The 23,228-nt window shown below is 39.8% G+C and overlaps 1 protein-coding gene and 1 pseudogene across 6 annotated transcripts in view; both read left to right on the top strand.

Annotated features, from left to right (window-relative positions):
* The first annotated feature begins 1,076 nt into the window (after positions 1–1,076).
* The window catches only part of LOC105493846 (growth arrest specific 2 like 3), a 55,552-nt gene continuing 33,400 nt past the window's right edge, over positions 1,077–23,228 (top strand). Inside the window, exons 1-3 of one of the 6 annotated variants that reach the window (XM_071071255.1) lie at positions 1,079–1,257; positions 10,166–10,212; positions 20,259–20,379. The gene's annotated coding sequence lies outside the window, so the exon portion shown is untranslated. Of the gene's footprint in view, positions 1,258–7,876; positions 7,935–10,165; positions 10,213–20,220; positions 20,380–23,228 lie in introns of those variants that run through there. The other 5 variants (XM_071071260.1, XM_011761792.2, XM_071071257.1 and 2 more) reach the window with 5 other exon arrangements.
* Positions 3,032–7,938, top strand: LOC105493845 (phosphatidylinositol N-acetylglucosaminyltransferase subunit A pseudogene; annotated as a pseudogene).

Genomic DNA, 23,228 nt, shown 5'->3' with positions numbered 1-23,228 from the left:
AAAAAAAAAAAGGGCCTGGATTGCAACACAGGCCTCGGGGACAAAGCCAGTGATTTTTTAAAAAATTTATTTATTTTTGCTATGAAATAAGCCACATTTACAGATATAACCGACTTCGGATTGTTACGTTGTTAGGTTGATGTCTAGTCTCAGCTTTATTTCTTTTTCTTTTCTTTTCTTTTTTTTTTTTTTTGAGATGGAGTCTCGCTCTGTTGCCCAGGCTGGAGTGCAGTGGCCGGATCTCAGCTCACTGCAAGCTCCGCCTCCCGGGTCTACGCCATTCTCCTGCCTCAGCCTCCCGAGTAGCTGGGACTACAGGCGTCCGCCACCTCGCCCGGCTAGTTTTTTGTAGTTTTTTTTAGTAGAGACGGGGTTTCACCGTGTTAGCCAGGATGGTCTCGATCTCCTGACCTCGTGATCCGCCCGTCTCGGCCTACCAAAGAGCTGGGATTACAGGCTTGAGCCACCGCGCCCGGCCATCTCGGCTTTATTTCAACCCTGGGAGCTAGTAAACATCCCTGACGTTGAAGTTGTTGTTTTTTGTTTTTTTTTCAGGCTCCCGTGTTTGCTGAAGAGCCAACATCCTCCTTTTGTGACTTGGGGCTACAGGATTCCTCCTCATCCCTCCACACCTGAGAAGAGGGGCCTCTCTCTGAAAGATTTCTGCTGAGGACCCCCATTCCTGCTGGGTTCCAGGCTGTGTCTGGAAACCATGGCGCCAGGCCAGCCAGCTCCCGAGTGGATGTGGGTTTGGGAGCGGCTCTTAACAGATCAGGATAAAACTCAGGGAAGCGCCTTCAGCTGCACCGCAACATTCCAGGACGCTCAGAAGCAATTCTTAGAGGCGAGGTTCATTCACCTCTCAGGCCTGTGGAAACAACGGGAGGGGCTGTGCCTTTCGATCTGGCTGTCGCTGAGGGGCCAGATCGGAGAACCTGCTCGGACTGAACCACTTCGCCTTTCAGTGGACAGAGGGACTTGGCCACCGAAGCTCCGAGACGCCCAGAGGCGCAGCGCTGGAGGCGCTGACAAGCGAGCGCTCTCCGGTCGCGTGCTTTCCTGCGGCCCGGGGGCGGGGCCTCAGACCACGCCCCCCGCCTTATGATTGGTCCCTTCGAAACAGGCGGCGGCGAGCGGCTACTGACCCGGAGGCCCAGGCAGCGGCGGCGGCGGCAGCGGTTGGTTAGGGGCGTATCCGCCCCGCACGGATTGAGCCGAGTTGTTGCCCTGGTGGGAGAAGTGACCCTCCTGCGCCTGGTGAGTACTTCCCTGTTTGCCTTCTCTTTTCCTCGCGAACTTTTACTCGCTATCTCGGGGCCTCCGCGCCTCAGCCTGAGGATTCCAGGAGCCCCCAGCGCTCTGAGGCCCCGAAGCGGAGGTTTGTTGGGTCCCCGGGCTGCGGGAGCCGGGACGCTCTGCGACTGCCTGGCTGCGGCAGTCGCGTGCTCTGATTGGCCCCTGGGGCCGTCAAGGTGAAGTTGCGCTTGCCTTCACCTGTCCACCCAAGTGCGGAGAGAGGGGCGACAGGTGTGCGGGGCGGTTGGGGCTGCTGGTGTGGGCGAACTCGGCTGGGAAGGAGGGATCCAGCCACTACCCGCCCTGCTTTAAATCCAGAGCGATATCAGAGCCTGAAGCTACTGTAGGGTGTCCAGGGGCACCCTCATCCCTAAGCGCCTTGCGCTTAGAGGGTCGCCTTTTTTCAGCTCATCACCCTCAAAAAGAATTGATGAACTCTCTGGCCCTGCAAAGAGAAAGAGATAGTTATTCTTGCCCTCTAGCAAGGTTTATAGGCTCTTCCCTATTTTTTCTCCCAGTCCATGCGGGGTCTAGAACGCCCACATGTGCGGAACTGGGGAATAGAGCTGGAGACCCTGCACGATGCCTTCCGCCCACAACCCTCAGTTTGGAGGACTGCCCGGGGAGAGGCTGACAAAAGAAAGGGAAGGCTTGTAGAGTGCCTTGGAAGTCAGAGGAAAGTTCTGGAGGGCGTGCTCCTCTATGCAGTCACCCCTGGTTCCTTTCCTAATCTTTTCACACCGAGGGATTGAATGTTGTAAATTTAGAGTGCTTTGTGGCATGGCGTGGTGGAATAGCTGATCCCCAGTCGTTACTAAGAGGTAATTTTTTGCAAACCCAGTCTAGGTCAGAGCCTGGGTTTTGCTTCGCTTGTGTGGAGAGCAAAAAAACAAAAAACAACAAAACAAAACAAAAATACCGCTTTGTGAATCGCTATCTGATCACCTATCTTGGCACTTAAATGATTAGAAATTGAAATTCTCACCACCTCAGATCCCCTTTGGGAACAGATTGGAATTGTTTCAAATGACAGAAGTGGAAACTCTGCTGATCTGGTGTAGATCCTGATACCTGTTGTCTGACTCATCTGTTTCAAAATCTCATTAGAAACCAACTGTCATTGAGCAGTAGGTGTTTGCTATATGACATTAATGAATTATAATTAGTAATTTTTTGTTTTTAGTGTGACAGAGTTGCTAAGCATGGGGGCTCTGAAATCAGACTTTATTGGATATCTAACCTTAGACACATTATTTAATCCGTCTAAGCCTAAATTTCCTAGTCAGTGAAATAAAGTTAATAATAGTTCCTACTTTATTAATGAGAGGGTTGTTGTAAGGATTAAACGAAATTCCACGTAACTAATTTAGCACAGTGCGTGATACATAGTTATTATTATTTCTCTGCTGTTTAACTTGGATAAAAAGTTTTGAGTTGTCCCCAAAGGGTGGGGAGAGGTAGAAGGTGAAGGCAGTACCAGAGATAGGGATAATTATTGTTCGTTGACTAAATTATACATGTATAGCATTTAAAACAGTATCTGACACATAAACACGTGGATTACTATTTATCAAACACATCATTATATACCAGGTATTGTGTTCTTATTGTTAAACCTCTTAGCAATCCTAAAATGTAGTTCATGTGTTCATGTTTTATATATATATATATATATATATATATATTTTTTTTTTTTTTTTTTTTTTTTTTTTTTGCTTTGTCGCCCAGGCTGGAGTGCAGTGGCGATCTCGGCTCACTGCGACCTCTGCCTCCCGGGTTCAAGCAATTCTCCTGCCTCAGCCTCCCTAGTAGTTGGACTACAGGCGTGTGCCACTACGCCTAGCTAATTTTTGTATTTTGGTAGACACGGGGTTTCACCGTATTGGCCAGGATGGTCTCTATATCTTGACCTCGTGCTCCGCCCGGCTCGGCCTCCCAGAGCGCTGAGATTACAGGCATGAGTCACCGCGCCCGGCCGTTATCTCTATTATATAGGGGACAAAACTGAAGCTCAAAGAAGGGAAATCACTTACTAGGGTTCACCTGGAATTAAGTGCAGGCTTTCTTCTGTGTTACACACCTTTATATTCCTGACATTAAGTAACTTTCCTGCACTGGATCGTCAGTGTGACCGAGATTAATTTCTGCTGTGGGTATGGGTTTATTTTGAATACATTATGGATTTGAAAATAACGAGAAATAACTTGTGATGGTAAATCAAAATGTGATAATAGTGTCAACAAAATGCATGCTATTAGTAAAAAACCAATGATATTTTGGAGTTTTGATGTTTGGAGAATGGCCACTTCAGAAGTGATGTTCCTAATTTATATTTGATAAATAGAAATGATGTTTGGAGAATTGGTCATTTCAAAAGTAGTATCTCCTCATTTATATTTCTCATTTAATTTTTGTTTATTCACTATGTTTTTACTAAGCTACTCTTCCATTTTTTTTGCTATCAATTTAAGTTTGTAGATAATAGGAAAGGTTCAGTTATTTGGGTAGATTACTGAAGAGCTTGCTGTTGATGATGAGGAAAGTAAGAGATTAAACTTAATATGTATTCTTATGTTTTACTTTCTTACAGCAATGTGTGTATTTTACTTATTGTTGCTTTTCATACTTTGGCATTAGATATACCACTACATATCTAATGAGTCATGCAATGGACATAGAATTATATTAGATATATCTTTACATATCTAATGAATCATGCAGTGGACATAGAATCTGAGAGAATAGGAAACTTGAGTCTGTTGGCCAATTTGTCTCACATTGAGTTTCTTCATTTTTAATTAGAGTTTAGTTGTCATAGAAAAATGCTTCAGAAGTAATGTTTATGAGATACAGACCATAATTATAACTGTATTTCTTTAGCGTTTCTCCTAAAAACTCAAAGTGTTTTCATTTGATTACATTGTTACAGAGTAGGTAGGGTGTTTTCGTTAACAGAAAGCCACCATGTATTTCATAAGTGTGTTACAAATTTCCAAAAAACTAGAATGTAATAAAATGTAGCAGATTACTAAATGTAATGTCATCTTTGCCTCTGTAAGCATCCTAGAATTTATAGTATTATGACCATTAGTCATGTGCTGGGTATTGCTGAAGTGGTGACTCATAGAGATTTCTGCCTACTGTCATACAACATAAATGTTTCTTTTTTTTTTTTTTTGAGACGGAGTCTGGCTCTGTTGCCCGGGCTGGAGTGCAGTGGCCGGATCTTAGCTCACTGCAAGCTCCGCCTCCCGGGTTTACGCCATTCTCCTGTCTCAGCCTCCCGAGTACCTGGGACTACAGGCGCCGCCACCTCGCCCGGCTAGTTTTTTGTATTTTTAGTAGAGACAGGGTTTCACCGTGTTAGCCAGGATGGTCTCGATCTCCTGACCTCGTGATCCGCCCGTCTCGGCCTCCCAAAATGTTTCTCTAAGAAAGTATAATATTAGCTATGGTGAAGGGCTCACTTTATATAGATAGTTAGCTGTTGAAAAAAATGTTTTATGTTCAGCATGTCTTCTTTGTTACACACACACATAATTTTGAAAAGCTCTGTGATCCCAGTAACATTACGTATACTGTTACACAGGTTGCTTTTGTTCACACAACAAAGTACACATCTTTTCATATCAGTACCTATAGCTCTATCTTATTCTTTGAAGTGGTTAAATTAGTCTACTGTATGAATGTCCCATGAGTTATTTGAGCAGTTCCCTGTTAATGGATAGATATTGTTCTTAGTTTTTTATTTTTTATGTTAGTGTTTATGTATGTTCCCATACATTCTTTTAATCTATCATGTGTAAAGGCAAACTGATCTTAAGTTCATTAAAAAAATTGTATACCACAAAATTTTTGACAAACTAAAAATTATATCTAATATAAAATTAAGTTATTCGGGTTGGATCTCTGCCAAACATTTCAAAAGGAAAATTTCAAATAAAAAAAGATTCTCAACAAAGTCTATATTTTTCAAATAGCATGTAATGTTTTATTAAACTGTAAACTTATTTTTCTCTTAAAACTCTTTATCTGCAATAGAAGCATCTATTGCATTTAGGAGTAATTCTAGTACTAATTTTAACTCTGATTTCTATAGTGACATAGAATAAATGAAGACTGTTAACCACCTTAAGGATCTTATTTTTAAAAGTATAGAGTGCAGCAAAATAGAAGCATGTAATATTGCTATATCCCTAAATTGGGATGATGATTCAGGGAAGACTTTGGAGGAATAGAATCTGGACAGGTAAGGGTGAGTCTGGAAAAGAGGTGCAAGAAGAGCATAGATGGATCAGCAAGTGCGAAGACCTAGAGGTGAAAGCATGGTGCTCAGGAGGATCTTTAAAAAGTTCACTAAAGCTGAAGTATAAGAGTCAAGAGACAGGGCTGGTGGGGATCCTACAAACCTTTGTTAGCTTGGTTGAGGAGTTTGGTCTTTATCCTGAAAACACTGGACAACCATTGAGGGTTTTAAGCAGGGTAGTAGTAAAATGCCCTCGGATCAGAGTTGTGAAAAATCACTCTGGCTGCGGTTCATGAAGAACAGGGTTGCAAGGCTGGAGAAAAGGTGACTGTTTCAGTAAACCTGGAGAAAGATGATGTGGCTTGAACTAGAGGAGTGGCTGTAGGTATTGAGAAAATTTAGAGGTAGAAGCAACGATATGGTCACTGTTCTGGCTGAGAAAAGATGGAGCAAGTGGAGGTATGAGAGAAGAGGGAATTAAGAATGTCCTGGTAACTTAGTGAATATTAATGGTGTTCCCTGAGATGGTAAACACAAGCAGCCTCTGTAAACATATAAATGAATGAATGGATGGATGAATGATAGATGTACAAAGGCAGGACCATTTGATGAGGAGGAGGATGATAGTAAATACAAAGCACTTGCAGGAGGTTTAACCTATCAGTTTTTTTTTTTCTTTTGCATGCTTTATATAGCTGGTGCTCTTCATTATTTCAACAGATGAGGTTTGCTGCATCTTCTAATTGTATATCATATTTTGGATACATATTACTTTCTCTAGGTCAAATGTCCTGACAGACACTCTTGGCAAATCTTCCTTCTTCACTTAGGATGTGTATTAGCGGCAGCCGCGGGAGGTCTGGACACAGGTGGCCATGGAACTCGCTGGTAATAGAGGACACAACTCTTAACTGGGTTGCTCTAAGAACTGATGCCTAAACCATCTCAGCATGGCATATAAAGGAGAAAGTGGGCATGGCCAGCCTCCCTCAGCTACACTCTCTCGGGTTAGCCCTGGAAGTCTTTACCCACGTAGAACCCGTACCCATAATATATGTATGGCATCTGACTTTTTCTACCCAAATATGGAAGGTGTGGAAAGCCACATTTACCAGCTCTGTCAGTGCCCGATTGGAAGAGGGCATAAGGTTATAATTGTGATTCATGCTTATGGAAATCGAAAAGGCATCAGTTACCTCACTAATGACCTCAAAGTCTATTACTTGCCTCTGAAAATCATGTATAACCAGTCTATGGCCATGACCCTCTTTCACAGTCTGCCATTGCTCAAGTACATATTTGTTCAGGAGAGAGTCACAATAATCCATTCACATAGTTCATTTTCTGCCATGACCCATGATGTTCTCTTCCATGCGAAGACAATGGGGCTTCAAACAGTCTTCACAGACCATTCCCTTTCTGGATTTGCTAAGGTCGGCTCAGTGCTTACAAACAAACTTCTGTGTCTCTTTGTGACATAAGCCATATCATTTGCGTTTCTTATACTAGTAAGGAAAATACCATACTATGAGCAGCACCGATTCCTGAAATACTGTCTGTCATTCCTAATGCTGTAGATCCTACTGACTTCACTCCAGACCCATTTAGAAGGCATGATAGTGTAACTATTGTTGTCAGCAGACTTGTTTACAGAAAAGGAAGCAATTTGCTTAGTGTTATAATACCCAAACTCTGTCAGAGATGTTCAGATTTAAATTTCATAATTGGAGGAGAGGGACCAAGGAGAATCATTTTGCAAGAAGTTCCAGAAAGATACCAGTTGCACGACAGGGTGCATCTTTTGGGAGCTTTAGAACACAAGAATGTTAGCAATGTCTTGGTTCAAGGACTTATTTTCCTTAATACCTCCCTTACTGAAGCATTCTACATGGCGATTGTGGAAGCAGCCAGTTGTGGTTTACAGGTTGTAAGTACCAGGGTTGGTGGAATTCCTGAGGTGCTTCCAGAAAATCTTACTATTTTATGAGAAACTTCAGTAAAATCTTTGTGTGAGGGATTGGAAAAAGCTATTTTCCAACTGAAGTCGGGCATTGCTGGCTCCAGAAAATATCCATAACATAGTAAAGACTTTCTACACCTGGAGGAATGTTGTGGAGAGAACTGAGAAAGTGTATGACCGAGTATCGGTGGAATCTGTGTTGCCAATGGACAAACAACTGGACAGACTTACTTTTCACTGTGGACCAGTAACAGGCTACATCTTTGCTTTATAGGCTGTTTTCAACTTCCTCTTCCTTATTTTCTTGAGATGGATGACTACAGATTCTATCATTGATACTGGAATAGATGCCGCTGTGCCATGGGGTGCCTGGACTCATACATGTTCTCACAGTAAAAGAGGGGATGAGAATATTAAGATATCTAAAACCAGGTAGAAGAGAGCCTACATTGTAAGATTTTAAACGTTTGTAATAGTTGTATTAAGACTATGGAAAATAACCTTGCTTTGAGGGGGCTTTTGTTTTTTATTAGTTTTTTATAAGTTAATTTAGTAAGTGATTCTACTTCTGTGTCATTCAATGTTTTCTTTTGAGGAAAGATAAAAACTTAGGCAATTCCTGAGTATAGAAGCCTTGCACTTATTTAAAATGTAGCAGAGAACATTTAAACTATTCAGGTATGAAATTTTTCAGACTACTGAAATCCCTGTAGCAGAGATGTTTTTTGTGTTTTGTGTTTTGTTTTTTGGTTTTTGGTTTTTTTTTTTTTTTTTTTTTGACACAGATTCTTGCTCTGTCGCCCAAGCTGGAGTGCAGTGGCATGATCTCAGCTCACTGCAAGCTCCGCCTCCCAGGTTCCAGCCATTCTCCTGCCTCAGCCTCCGGAGTAGCTGGGACTAAAGGCACACGCCACCATGCCGGGCTAACTTTTTGTAATTTTAGTAGAGATGGAGTTTCACTGTGTTAGCCAGGATGGTGTCTATCTCCTGACCTCGTGATCTGCCCACCTTGGCCTTCCAAAGCGCTGGGATTACAGGCGTGAGCCACCGCCCCCGGCCAGCAGAGAGGTTTTAATGTTATATTTTGAGAGCTTTGGGTGCTGAAGGGCCAAACGTTCCCTGGGCATTTTTGGGGGCCAGTTTTTAATGTTATACCATTAGTTAGACACTCACTAGATGTTTACAAGTTTTCTTTAGGGAAGTACAACAACTATATGAACTATGTTAAGTCATGTTTATATACATTTATTAGAAATCTAAGTCATGCCTTTAAACATTTATTAGGTTCACTCAGTAGTTGTTAACATATAATTAACAGATTCCTTGAGTAAGATACCATCAGTTACCAGCACATTTTGAGCACCTGCTGTGTATGGAATGTTGAACTAGATGCTTCCTGCCGTTAAGGACCAGAAGCGCATTCACTCTTCATCATTCAAATGGCTTTCTTCATCCTAGTTATGGTTGATATAAGATAAATATCCAACATGCCAAAAATGCTCATGCCAGTTAATGCCAGGAAAAAAATCACCGACACACCACTAGTACTTCTTTGGTTCTGTTCTATGCATTCTTCTAGGTAGAGCCTTCATCTTCAGTTGTGTTTATGAAGATATTTTTTGCTTTTTAAATACTAGGGACTGATATCACTGTTGATAGTGCAGAGAAACCCTCCATAATTAAGTTTTCTGTAAAAGCCTTCGTGTTTTCTGAGCAGAATGTACGAGGTGTGCCATCCCAAAACCAGCTGCTACCCTGTCCTTTTAATGTAAGTCACTCTCCTTTGCTGTGGCCTTGCTGATGTCTGATAAGTGTTGTCAGTGTGCAAAAGACTTTATTTCATAATGTTTTATTTACAGCAAACCAAGTCTGAAAGTTTTAAGAACACAGTCTTTGTGGGTGGATATTATTAACTGTAATTGTTGTTGCCCAGAGCCATGGGTTTTTTAACCCCAGACTGTCCACATGGTGTGTATTATTCTTTGAACTTTTAAGGTTTTTGTGAGAAAAGGACTGTGAAATCAAAACAAGGAGGCACTTGTGGGTGCACTAGATAGATTCCGTCAGTATTGTGGTTCTGTGTAGGATTTTAAAAAATGACAAAATTCACAAAACTTACTACTTTTTAAAAAGTAACATGTCTTTTTGTACTGATGTAAAAGTACATGAAGTACTTTTGTACTTTTGTCTGGTTGTACTGATGTAAAATGAAATATATTTGTGTTTTGTTTGCAGTAAAATGCAAAAGCAAGAGTGCAGTTTTTAATATCTAGAAGTTAAGGAGTTCTTTTGTTGGAGAAAAATAGACTGATCTAAATCATTCAGTCTTACTGAGATTTTTATGCATAGGAACTCACATATAAACATGAAATAACACTCCTAATATTCATGGTAAAGTGAGAAACTATAACATTTGGTTTTTATTTATTCTACTCAACAGGTTTTAAAGGCACATCACCATTTTTTCCTTATTTTTTGCTTAATTTTTAAAAATTGTCATTTAATTCTTAAATTGTCATTTATTTGAGATGGAAATGAGATTTAAAGTTAGCTGCCTTTGCATGTAAAATATATAACTTGCAAATTAAAATCTTTTTTTTTTTTAAAGAAAACAAATGGAAGTAAATTTGTTTTACATAAATCTTAATTTTCAACTTTCCTAGATACTGTCACACGTGTCCATGTGAAGAGACCACCAAACAGGCTTTGTGTAAGCAGTAAACCTTTTTAATCATTGGGTGCAGGCTGACTGAGTCTGAAAAAGGAGTCAGCAAAAGGAGATAAGGGTGGGGCAGTTTTGTCGGATTTGGGTAGGTAGTGGAAAATTACAGTCAAAGGCGGTTTTTCCCTTGTGGGCAGGGGCGTGGGTTACAAGGTGCTTGGTGGGGAACTTCTGAGACTCATTGTCCAGAAGGAATGTCACAAGGTCAATTGATCAGTTAGGGTGGGGCAGGAACAAATCACAATGGTGGAATGTCATCAGTTAAGGCAAGAACTGGCTATTTTCACTTCTTTTGTGGTTCTTCAGTTGCTTCAGGCCATCTGGATGTATAAGTGCAGGTCACAGGGGATATATGATGGCTTAGCTTGGGCTCCGAGGCCTGACAGATACCTTAATTGTAACTCAGTGTTACACTGGTCAGTATTTGGAAACACATTGTTCTACCCTGCTACTTACATTGATTTGAAAGTTAATTTACACTGACAAGGAATTTATGAAAAATATATTTCTTTTGATGTTTCAAAGGTTGCCCATGACAAACTAATTTGTTAAAACATGCTACATGTCCAAAAATAAAGACCCAGAATGACAAAAAAAAAAAAAAAAAAAAAAGGAAAAACAAAACAAAACAGATGTGTATCAGCTTCTAGTTACGGCTATAACAAATTACTACAAATTTAGTGGTTTAAGACAACACAAATTCATTATCTTATGGTTTAGCAGTCAGAACTCAGGGTCTTTCAGCACTAAAAGGTGCTGACAGGGTTGTGCTGGGTTTGAAGCCTCTAAGGGAGAGTTCCTTTCCCAGTTTCCACTGACACCTGCATATTCCTTGGCTCCCTCCTCCATCTTCACAGCCTGTAGCGTAGCACCTCAGATCTCTCTCTGATGCTCTTCCATCATGACTTCTCTTCCTATCTCTCTGCAGCTGGCCTCACATCACCTTCAGTGAGTCTGACCTTTGTGCATCCCTCTTGTTTTTCTTTACCCCCAAGAGAGGGTTCTTGGATCTCATGCAAGAAAGAATTTAGGACAAGTCCATAGAGGAAAGCAAAAGAAAATTTATTAAGAAAGTAAAGGAATAAAGAATGACTACTCCATAGGCAGAGCAGCTCTGCATCCCTCTTACAGGAGCTACTGGACTGCAGTGGGTCCACCAGGAAAATCTCCCATCTCAAGATTCTTAATTAATCTAAAAGGCCCCATTTGCCTTGTAAGGTCACATATTCACAGGTTCTGAGGATTAGGATATAGATAACTTTGAGAGCCATTATTCTGTCTACCACACATGGAGTTTATTTAAGATGTAAAAATGTTTATGTCCACTGGGGCGGTTGTATGAATTCCTGAGTAGCTTATTTATCAGAATCCTTGCCCCTTGGCAGAGCTGTTGTCCTGTTAACTTGGAACCTCTGCCTACACAGCAACCTTAGTCATTTATTTATTTATTTGAAACAGAGTCTCACTGTGTCATCCAGGCTGGCGCGACCTCGGCTCACTGCAACCTCTGCCTCCTGGGTTCAAGCGATTCTCCTATCTCAGCCTCCCTAGTAGCTGGGACTACAGGTGTTTGCCACCATGCCGACTAATTTTTTTTTTTGTATTTTTAGCAGAGATGGGGCTTCACTGTGTTAGCCAGGATGGTCTTGATCTCCTGATCTCATGATCCACCTGCCTTGGCCTCTCAAAGTGCTGGGATTACAGGCGTAAGCCACCGTGCCCAGCTGTCATTTTTTTTTCCTAGTAATTCCTCTGGTATATCAGGCAGCTCACTTGACCTGCTGGTACCTTGACCATAATCACTGTACGTATTTTACCTGGAACATGTTGGGTGAGAGGCAAAATTATGTATCAATTCAGGTCATATAAATAATACTAAGAAATAATAAATGATATCAAAAAGGTCCCCAGCAGATGCCATTCACTATGTGGCTGCTTCTAAACTTTACTGTCACATTTCATCTATAGCAGAAACATTGTGGAGAAGGGAAACAATCAGTTTTTCTAGGGATTTTCACATTTTTAACATTTCTCCTACAAAAGTTTCTTCTAAACTCCAGAAATGTTTCCTAAACTCCAGGCTTGAATACTTCTATCAACACTATTTCCAATAGCAATCCAGGAAAACTTAACGCTTGGCTAAGCAGTATACAGGAATAGCTCAAAATAGTAAAAAGCACCACATAGGCAAGTAATAGGGAGAAATGTGAATTCAAGGGCTAAAGATATAATCAGAATTAATTCAGGCCAATCAGGAAGGGCTACTAGAAAGAGATGAATCAAAAAAGTTATAAAGCCTAGATTAGTTAAGATCATGAAGCTGTTCTCCCAACTGTTTATTCTCTGTCTCCTTTGCCGACTCCTTCGAAGTGTAAATGTTGGATTTTCACAGGTCTTGTTCTTAGTCCCTTGTCACTTCCTTCTCCATGTCCCTCAGATGATTTCATTCTTTCCAATGGCTTTAACTCCCAAGTACTTGCTGACAATTTTTATCTCCTCCTGAATTTTTTTCTTAGTTCTAGATTCATATTTCCAACTGCCTACCCGACATTCCTACTTGAATGTCTTTTTTTTTTTCAGACAGAGTCTCATTCTGTCACCCAGGCTGGATTGCAGTGGTATAATCTCGGCTCACTGCAACTTCTGCCTCCCAGGTTCAAGCAATTCTTCTGCCTCAGCCTCCCGAGGAGCTGGGACTACGGGTGCCGCAGCCGCGCCCAGCTAAATTTTGTATTTTTAGTAGAGACAGGGTTTCATCATGTTGGCCAGGATGGTCTTGATTTCTTGACTTGGTGATCTGCCTGCCTTGACCTCCCAAAGTGCTGGGATTACAGGCGTAAGCCACTGTGCCTGGCCCCTACTTGAATGTTTTTTTTTTTCCTTTCTTTTTTTTTTTTTTTTTGAGAGGGAGTCTCCCTCTGTTGCCCGGGCTGGAATGCAGTGGCACAATCTTGGCTCACTGCAAGCTCTGCCTCCTGGGTTCACGCCATTCTCCTGCCTCAGCCTCCCAAGTAGCTGGGACTACAGGCACCTGCCACCATGCCTGCCTAATTTTTTTGGGGTATTTTTAGTAGAGACGGGGTTTCACTGTGTTAGACAGGATGGTCTCGATCTCCTGAGCTTGTGATCCGCCTGATTCGGCCTCCCAAAGTGCTGGGATTACAGGTGTGAGCCACTGTGCCTGGCGCTACTTGAATGTTTTTAAAGCCTTCCTGAAACAAACATAACCAAAACATAGCACTCTTTTTTTTTTTGCCCCCCAAGATGGAGTCCTGAGTCTTGCTCTGTCACCCAGGTTAGAGTCCAGTGGAGCAATCTTGGCTCACTGCAGCCTCCAGCTCCTGGGTTCAAGCAATTCTCCTACCTCAGCCTCCCAAGTAGCTGGGATTGCAGGTGCCCACCACCACGTCTGGCTAATTTTTGTATTTTTAGTAGAGATGGGGTTTCACCGTGTTGGCTAGGTTGGTCTTGAACTCCTGACCTCATCATCCACCCACCTCAGCCTCCCAAAGTGCTGGGATTACAGGCATGAGCCACTGCACCCAGCCAACACAGCACTCTTGACCCATGTATGCTGTGTGTCCTGCTTCACTTCACCCTCATCTCAGTAAATGCTGCCTCTGTCTCTGATCAAATTCCCTAAACCTGAAACTCAGGAGTTGTTCTTGACACTTTGCTGTTATGTTCCTCTCCTTTATCACATCATCTCTGACAACTGCCAAATCCGTTTGTTCCTAACTCCAAATATATGTCAGATTCATCTCCTTCTTTCCAGTGGAGACTGTTAGATTCTAACTCGGTCACCATTGTTTGTCACTGAACTACTGCAGTGGACTCTTCCCTCTTCCACACTACTCTCCCATCTCATTTCTTATACATTGTTTCTTTGGCTCTCACCTTTTCTATCCCTACTTGTTTCTCCTTTTCTCACTGTTTCCCCTAGTTCTTTTTCCTACATCTTCATCCACTTTTCTCCCCTTTTCTCTGTTAAACATGTCACTGTTTCACTCCGCTATTTCTCTCTCTTCCTCAGATTTCTTTTAAAACTGTGAATTAGATCATGTCACTACTCTCTTAGTTAAAATTCATTCGTGGCTTCCATTGCATTTAGGATAATACCTAGTGAGGGACTTCAATAAACCACTGACAGCACTAGACAGGTCATCAAGACAGAAAATCAACCAACAAACAATGGATTTAAAGTATACCTTGGGACAAATGGACTTAACAAATATATACAGAACATTTCATCCAACAACAGCAGACAGAATACACATTCTGTTCAACAGTGCATGGAGCTTTCTCCAAGATAGACCATATAGTAGGGCATAAAACGAGCCTCAATAAATTTAAGAAAATTGAAATTATATCAAGCACTCTGTCAGACCACAGTGGAATAAAACTAGAAATCAACTCCAAAAGGAACCTTCAAAACTATGTAAACACATGGAAACTCAATAGCCTGCTCCTGAATGAGCATTGGGTCAAAAACGAATCAAGATGGAAATTTAAATGTTATTTGAACTGAACAACAGTAGTGACACAACCTATCAAAACCTCTGGGATACAGCAAAGGTGGTGCTAAGAGGAAAATTCATAGCCCTAAACGTGTATATCAAAGAGACTGAAAGAGCACAAGCTGATACTCTAAGGTCACACCTCAAGGAACTAGAGAAACAAGAACAAACCAAACCCAAACCCAGCAGAAGAAAGAAAATAACCAAGATCGTAGCATAACCAAATGAAATTGAAACAAAAAATTACAAAAGATGAATGAAACAAAAAGCTGGTTCTTTGAAAAGATAAATAAATAAAATTGATAGACCATTAGCAAGATTAATCAAGAAAAGAGAAAAAATCCAAATAACCTCACTAAGAAACAAAACAGGAGATATTACAACTGGCAACACTGAAGTACAAAAGATCATTCAAGGCTACTGTGAACACTTTTATGCACATAAACTAGAAAACCTAGAAGAGATGGATACATTACTGGAAAAATACAATCCTCCTAGCTTAAAACAGAAAGAATTAGATACCCTGAACAGACCAGTAACAGTGAGATTTAAATGGTAATTAAGAAATTACCAACAAAAAAGAAGTCCAGGTCCAGATGGATTCACAGCAGAACTCTACCAGACATTCAAAGAAGAATTGGTACCAATCCTTTTGACAGAATTCCACAAGATAGAGAAGGAAGGAACCCTTCCCAACTCATTCTATGAAGCCAGCATCACCCTAATACCAAATCCAGGAAAGGACATAACCAAAAAAGAAAACTACAGACCGATATCCTTGACAAACATAGACACTAAAATCCTTGACAAAATACTAGCTAACTGAATCCAACAACATATCAAAAAGATAAACCACCATGATCAAGTGGGTTTCATACCAGGGACACAGGGATGGTTTAACATATGCAAGTCAGTAAATGTGATACAACACATAAACAGAATTAAAAGCAAAAATCACATGATCATTTCAGTAGATGGAGGAGAAAAAGCATTAGGCAAAATCCAGCATCCCTTTATGATTAAAACTCTCAGCAAAATCTTCATACAAGGGGCATACCTTAATATAATAAAAGCCATCTATGACAAACCCACATCCAATGTGATGCTGAATGGGGAAAAGTTGAAAGCATTCCCTCTGAGAACTAGAACAAGACAAGGATGCCCACTCTGACCACTTCTCTTCAACATAGCACTGGAAGTCCTATCCAGAGTAATGAGACAAGAGAAAGAAATAAAGGGCATCCAGGCTGAGCATGGTGGCTCATGCCTGTAATCCCAGCAGTTTGGGAGGCCAAGGCCGGTGGATCATGAGGTCAGGAGATCAAGACCATCCTGGCTAACATGGTGAAAACCCGTCTCTACTAAAAATACAAAAAACTAGCCGGGTGTGGTGGCGGGCACTTGTAGTCCCAGCTACTCGGGAGGCTGAGGCAGGAGAATGGCTGGAACCCAGGAGGCGGAGCTTGCAGTGAGCTGAGATCGCACCACTGCACTCCAGCCTGGGCAACAGAGCAAGGCTCCATCTCAAAAAAAAAAAAAAAAAAAAAGAAAGAGCATTCAAATCAGTAAAGAGGAAGTCAGACTGTTACTGATTGCTGATATGATTGTTTACCTTGAAAACCCTAAGGATTCCTCCAGAAAGCTCCTAGAACAGATAAAATATTGGGGGAACCCGCCCGCCCCAATATTTCAAGGTAGATTCTTTCTATTTTACATAAGTGTTGGCCGGCTGAGAAGTAAAGAGAGTACAAAGAGAAGAATTTTACAGCTGGGCCGCCAGGGGTGACATCACTTATCGGTAGGACCATGATGCCCGCCTGAGTCTCAGATCAGCAAGTTTTTATTAAGGGTTTCAAAAGGGGAGGGAGTATAAGAACAGGGAGTAGGTACAAAGATCACATGCTTCAAGGGCAAAAAGCAGAACTACTAATAAGGGTCTAACAAAGATCACATACTTCTGAGGGAACAGGACAAAGGGGAAAAGCAGAACTACTGATAAGGGTCTATGTTCAGTGGTGCACGTATTGTCTTGATAAACATCTTAAACAACAGAAAACAGGGTTCGAGAGCAGAGAACCGGTCTGACCACAAATTTACCAGGGCGGAGTTTTTCCCCACCCTAGTAAGCCTGAGGGTTCTGCAGGAGACCAGGGCATATCTCAGTCCTTATCTCAAGCGCGTAAGACAGACATTCCCAGAGCAGCCATTTATAGACCTCCCCCTTGGAGCGCATTCGTTTTCCAGGGTATTAATATTAATATTCCTTGCTAGGAAAATAATTTAGCGATATCTTTCCTACTTCCACATCCATTTATAGGCTCTCTGCAAGAAGAAAAATATGGCTGTTTTTGCCCGACCCCATGGGCAGTTAGACCTTATGGTTGTCTTCCCTTGTTCCATAAAAATCGCCGTTATTCTGTTCCTTTTCAAGGTGCACTGATTTCATATTGTTCAAACACACATTTTACAATCTATTTGTACAGTTAACACAATTATCACAGTGGTCCTGAGGTGATGTACATCCTCAGCTTACGAAGATAACAGGATTAAGAGATTAAAGTAAAGACAGGCATAAGGAATTATAAAAGTATTATTTGGGAACTGATAAATGTCCATAGTAACATGAAATATTCATAATTTATGTTCCTCTGCCACAGCTCCAGCCGGTCCCTCCATTTGGGGTCCCTGACTTCCCACAACATTAAAAAAATTCAGCAAGGTTTCTGGATACAAGTTTAATGTACACAAATCAGTAGCTTTTCTATACACCAGCAGCAACCAAGCAGATAATAAAATCAAGAACTCAACCCCTTTTATAATAGCTGGAAAAAAAAAAAAAAAAGAATATACCTAACCAAGGAGTCAAGGACTTCTACAAGGAAAACTACAAAACACTGTTGAAACAAATCATAGACAACACGAACAAATGGAAATAAATCCCATGCTCATGGATGGGTAGACTCAATATTGTGAAAATGACCATACTGCCAAAAGCAATCTACAAATTCCCCATTGAAATATCACCATCATTCTTCACAGAATTAGAAAAAACAGTTCTTTTTTTTTTGAGATGGAGTCTTGCTCTGTCATCCAGGCTGGAGTGCAGTGGCGTGATCTCAGCTCACTGCAAGCTCCGCCTCCTGGGTTCATGCCATTCTCCTGCCTCAGCCTCCCGAGTAGCTGGGACTACAGGTGCCTGCAACCACACCTGGCTAGTTTTTTGTATTTTTGGTAGAGACGGGGTTTCACCGTGTTAGCCAGGATGGTCTCGATCTCCTGACCTTGTGATCCGTCTGCCTCGGCCTCCCAAAGTGCAGGGATTATACAGGCATGAGCCACCACACCCGGCCTAGAAAAAATACTTCTAAAATTCATTTGGAACCAAAAAAGAGCCCGCATAGCCAAAGCAAGAGTAAGCAAAAAAACAAAACAAAACAAAACAAAAAACAAATGTGGAGGCATCACACTAACTGATTTCAAACTATACTATGAGGCCATAGTCACCAAAACAGCATGGTACAGCTACAAAAATAGGCACATAGGTAATGGGACAGAATAGAGAACCCAGAAATAAACCCAAATACTTCCAGCCAAATGATCTTTGACAAAGCAAAGAAAAACATAAAGTGGGGGAAAGGACACCCTTTTCAACAAATGGTGCTAGGACAATTGACTAGCCACATGTAGGATTCTCATCTCTCACCTTATACAAAAATCAGCTCCAGATGGATTAAGGATTTAAACCTAAGACCTGAAACTATAAAAATTCTAGAAGATAACATTGGAAAAACCCTTCTAGACGTGGGCTTAGGCAAGGATTTAATGAACAGGAACCCAAAAGCAAATGCAATAAAACAAAGATAAATAGCTGGAACCTAATTAAACTAAGGAGCTTTTAGTTTGCATGGCAAAAGGAATAGTCAGCAGAGTAAACAAACAACCCACAGAGTGAGAGAAAATTTTCATAATCTGTACATCTGACAAAGGACTAATATCCAGAATCTACAATGAACTCAAATCAGTAAGAAAAACAATCCCATCAAAAAGTGGGCTAAGGACATGAATAGGCAATTCTCAAAAGAAGATAAAAAATGGCCAACAAAAATAAAAAATGCCCAACATCACTAATGATCAGGGAAATGAAAATCATCAAAACCACAATGCAATACCACCCCACTCCTGCAAGAATGGCCATAATCGAAAAATCAAAAAACAGTAGATGTTGGCATGGATGCAGTGAACAAGGAACACTTCTACACTGCTCTTGGGAATGTAAACTAGTACAGATGCTATGGCAAACAGTGTGGAGATTCCTTAAAGAACTAAAAGTAGAACTACCTTTTGATCCAGCAGTCCCAGAGGAAAAGAAGTCATTAGTCGAAAAAGATACTTGCACACGCATGTTTATAGCAGCACGATTCACAATTGCAAAATCATGGAAACAACCCAAATACCCATCAATCAATGAGTAAAGAAACTGCTTGTGCTCCCCCTCATATATATAATATATCTATCATAGAATACTATGCAGACATAAAAAGGAATGAATTAACAGCATTTGCAGTGACCTGGATGAGATTGAAGACTATTATTCTAAGTGAAGTAACTCACGAATGGAAAACCAGACATTGTGTGTTCTCACTGATATGTGGGAGCTATGCTATGAGGACACAAATGCATAAGAATGATGCGATGGACTTTGGGGACTTGGGAGGAAGAGTGGGAGGGGGGCGAGGGATAGAAGACTACAAATATATATGGTGTAGTGTATACTGCTCGGGTAATGGATGCACCAAAATCTCACAAATCACCACTAAAGAACTTACTCGTGACCAAATACCACCTGTACCCCAATAACTTGTAGAAAAATAAAAAATAAAAGTAAAAAAATTATGTATTCATTTAGGTATTTGCTATTTTCAGTCTTCTCAACTGGTGTATTAGCTCCACAAGGGCAGTAACACGTCTTTTACGTTCATCACTGTGTCTCTTGCCTGTGATGTCTAGTTCAGTAAAGGAGGTGAATAAATAAATGAGTGTATACCACATGAAAAAAGATTATAGTGCAAACAGTTAAATAGCCCCAGAAATAAGTATAACTGATAGAGAGGACATTGAGGAGACAGGTTGAAGGGAATGAAGGGTCTATGTTAAATAAATTCCTAAATATTTATTCTAGCAAAGTGAGTTGTCAATCACAAATTTTTATCTGAGTATCCTGTCAATTATGATGTGTTTATTTTAAAGCTTTTACTCACATTTATAACTATGTTTATTTTTGTGTTAGTAAAAGAAGCTTTCCAAATTATGCTTAATGATATCTGAGTATTACTAGCTTTGTTTTCTTATCTCTTTTTAATTAGATAAATTATATCAAATGAACTACAATTATGTCTCATCACCATATTTGTAATTCATTTGTTAAATGCTAACTATGTATCTGGTACTTTATAGGTATCATCTCATTTAATTTTTACAGCAGCCATAAGAAGGAAATGGTCATATCTCATTTTACAGATCAGAACACTGAGGCTCAGAGAAGTTAACTACTCCAAAGTCATATAGCCAGTATTTTCTGGAGCTGGAATTCAAATCAGATGTGTTCAATACCTTCTACTACCCCATTGCTGTCTTTATGGTGAGTTATTTTAGTACACATTAAGAAATACATGAAATATGATTGGTATAGATATAGTATTTCTATTTTCTTTATTAGGCAGTTAGGAAACATTTAACTCAGAATTTTAAAGCTGAGAAACTTTTTTCTGAGTAAATCAGAAAGGATGTATTCTTCAACTATTTTTCTAAATGAAGCATTAGAAAAGGATGAAATATTTTGACATACAGAAAGGCATACAGACTAGTATAATAACATCTTTGTTCTTACCACTTATCTTGAAATAAAATCTTACTGGTACAGTTGAAAGGCCCTTGTGCATTCCTCCCCAGGGTCATTTTCCTCTCTCTTCCTCGGTGGTAACTGCGATATCAACTTGATCCTACCCTTGCAGCTTGTGTATCTTGGCGATAATCTGGTGGCTGAGTGCTGAATGGATATGTGGCACAATGGCAATTAATGTTATTCTTTTTCCTGAAGAAACTTACCTTATTTCTTTGCTTTTTTTTTGTTTGCTACTCTTCCTGGTTGACTTCAGATTTGTAACAGATTGGAGCCGTGACGCTTTGAATTCTCCCCATCATACCGTATACCATGAGAAAGGATTGAAAATATATAAGTTTCAGAGCCTATATCTTTGGGATGAAAGATCGGTTCATTAGTTGGTGTTTTTAATCCCATTATGATCTGAAGTCAAATTAGAATGAAGAGCCTTAATACAAATAATCTTGAGTACCTCATGACTTTTAAAAAATATCTAAAGATGAGTGGGTTAGGCTCAAATTCTGATCAAATTTCAGATGGATGAGCACATTCTGTGTTTCCAACATTTTCCTCGGATTTTAAAAGTTAAGTATAGTATTCCTAACTTTGTATGATCTATGCATAAGAGTGTCTTGTGAAAGATTCCCAACAGGTTTAGAGTGTAGTTTAGACTTGGTTACATGAGAGGTCTTCCTTCACACTCGCCAAATCTAAGGGAAAAGGCTTCCTCAAGTTGGCAAAGAATTGAAATAGACTTCTTCAAAAAGGCAGAAAGACAAAAACAAAAAATAAGGACAATATGTTGCTAATTAAGATGCACAATGAAGTGTTACTGGTTCAGTGTAATTGATTTATATGAAACAGATTTTTAGGGAATGATAGAAAAGAGGAAAATAGGTAATAAAATGAAGGAGAAGCAAGAATTGTGATTGTGGTACAGATCGGGGACTGGAGCTAAGAAGCTACTCTTGGGAATAAATGCCTGAGACACAAAAATATCTTGGAAAGATGATAGTGAATGACTAGAAAATACCAAAGACTGGTTTTTAGTATCTGTTACATAGTGAGTACTCATTACTTAATTGATGATTGACTGATAAAATCTCATCAATGAAAAGCACATGTTCATGTATGAAGATACATAATAACTTGTCTGCATACTATTTTATTAAAGAATTTCTTTTTTAAAGTTAATCCAGATGGTTATATTTTTGTCATCTTAAAAGTATTTTTTTCTGTTATGCAAGAAGAATGATTTTAAAAATGTATGTGAAGACTCCTGCTAAAGTTCAAGTGACCAAATATTGTGCATAAATTCTTTATTTCTTTCATAAAACTAATTTTGTTGAATTTTCCATAAAAAGTGCAACGACTAAACATTCTTGTGATAGCTTCTTTGTGAATGTGTCACTGTTCTTGATTTGCACACGCCTTATAATTTAGGCTTTCTTTTGTTTTGGGCTGGCAGCTCCAACTGTTAAAGCTCTTGTCTGATTATGTGGAACTCCATTTTAATAGGAGCAGCTTCTTTGCTGCATTTTTAAAAAATGGTCTTGGAAGCTTCTTACTTCCGAGAAGTGGATCTTTGTTGCGGACAAAGGATTATTTATGCTAAAGGAAAATGTATTCCCCACTGAATTAGCTCGTGGGAAGCATAACAAGCTCATTAGGAATGCTCACTTGTACTTTGGCCTTTTGCTGTGGTGGAGAGAAGGGAAAATGACATCAAAAAGGACATTCTGTTGTCTTTTGCCTTCCTGCAAAGAAAATGTATTATAATGTTAGGCTTTTCAGTATGGTTTAGCTCAGGTTCAACTCTGGTACTAGAAGAATGTTCCTGAAAGGAAAGTGGTATGTATAGCTGACACTGTGCATGAGGTATGTCTGATATAACTTAGAGGAAAAAATAACTTTTTCTTGGAAAGTAATAGCATTAGCTTTGTAATTATTGTATATTTTTTCTTAAAATATTTTAAAGGTGGTTTGTAATAAAAATAGACTAGCTTATTATGCTGCTATGAGCAATAAAAAATCCTAGGTTTTTATAGTCTATACTGTTGAATGTTTTTAAACTCTTCACTTTTATCCCTTTGAAAATATAGGAAAGAATTGTATTTACCTAATTCAATGAATTAAAGTATTTTTTTCCATGTAGATTTCAAGAATACTACTTTGGAGCTGAAATTGCTGTTTCTTTTTTGTCTTTGGAAGATTATTATGGGGAGGCATTGAGCATTTTCATTCACAGTTAAGATTGATGTTTATCTTTATTAGCAGAATAAGCTTATAGTCAAGTTTGTGAATTTATGCAAAGTCCATATGACCTGTTAGGATTTTGATGACAATCAGATAAAGGACAATTTCAATATCAGTTGTTGTAACATTTATATTTACATTATGTTCACAGGGGAAAATAAAATTCTGGGAGATTTTTTATGAGCTAAGTTTTGTTGTTGATTTTTTTTTCAAAACTGTCCAGATGGTTCAAGAATTACTTTGATGCTAATGCCAGAAAATACATATTATATTAAAGTCTGTTTCAGGTTTTCCTTTTTCAAATGAGTAGTCCTTTATGAAGTAAAAAGCAAGGAGTGATACGAATTCGC

Source organism: Macaca nemestrina, chromosome 10 (assembly GCF_043159975.1).
Source record: "Macaca nemestrina isolate mMacNem1 chromosome 10, mMacNem.hap1, whole genome shotgun sequence".
Classification (NCBI taxonomy): domain Eukaryota; kingdom Metazoa; phylum Chordata; class Mammalia; order Primates; family Cercopithecidae; genus Macaca; species Macaca nemestrina.
This window is presented reverse-complemented; position numbering and strand designations above follow the sequence as displayed.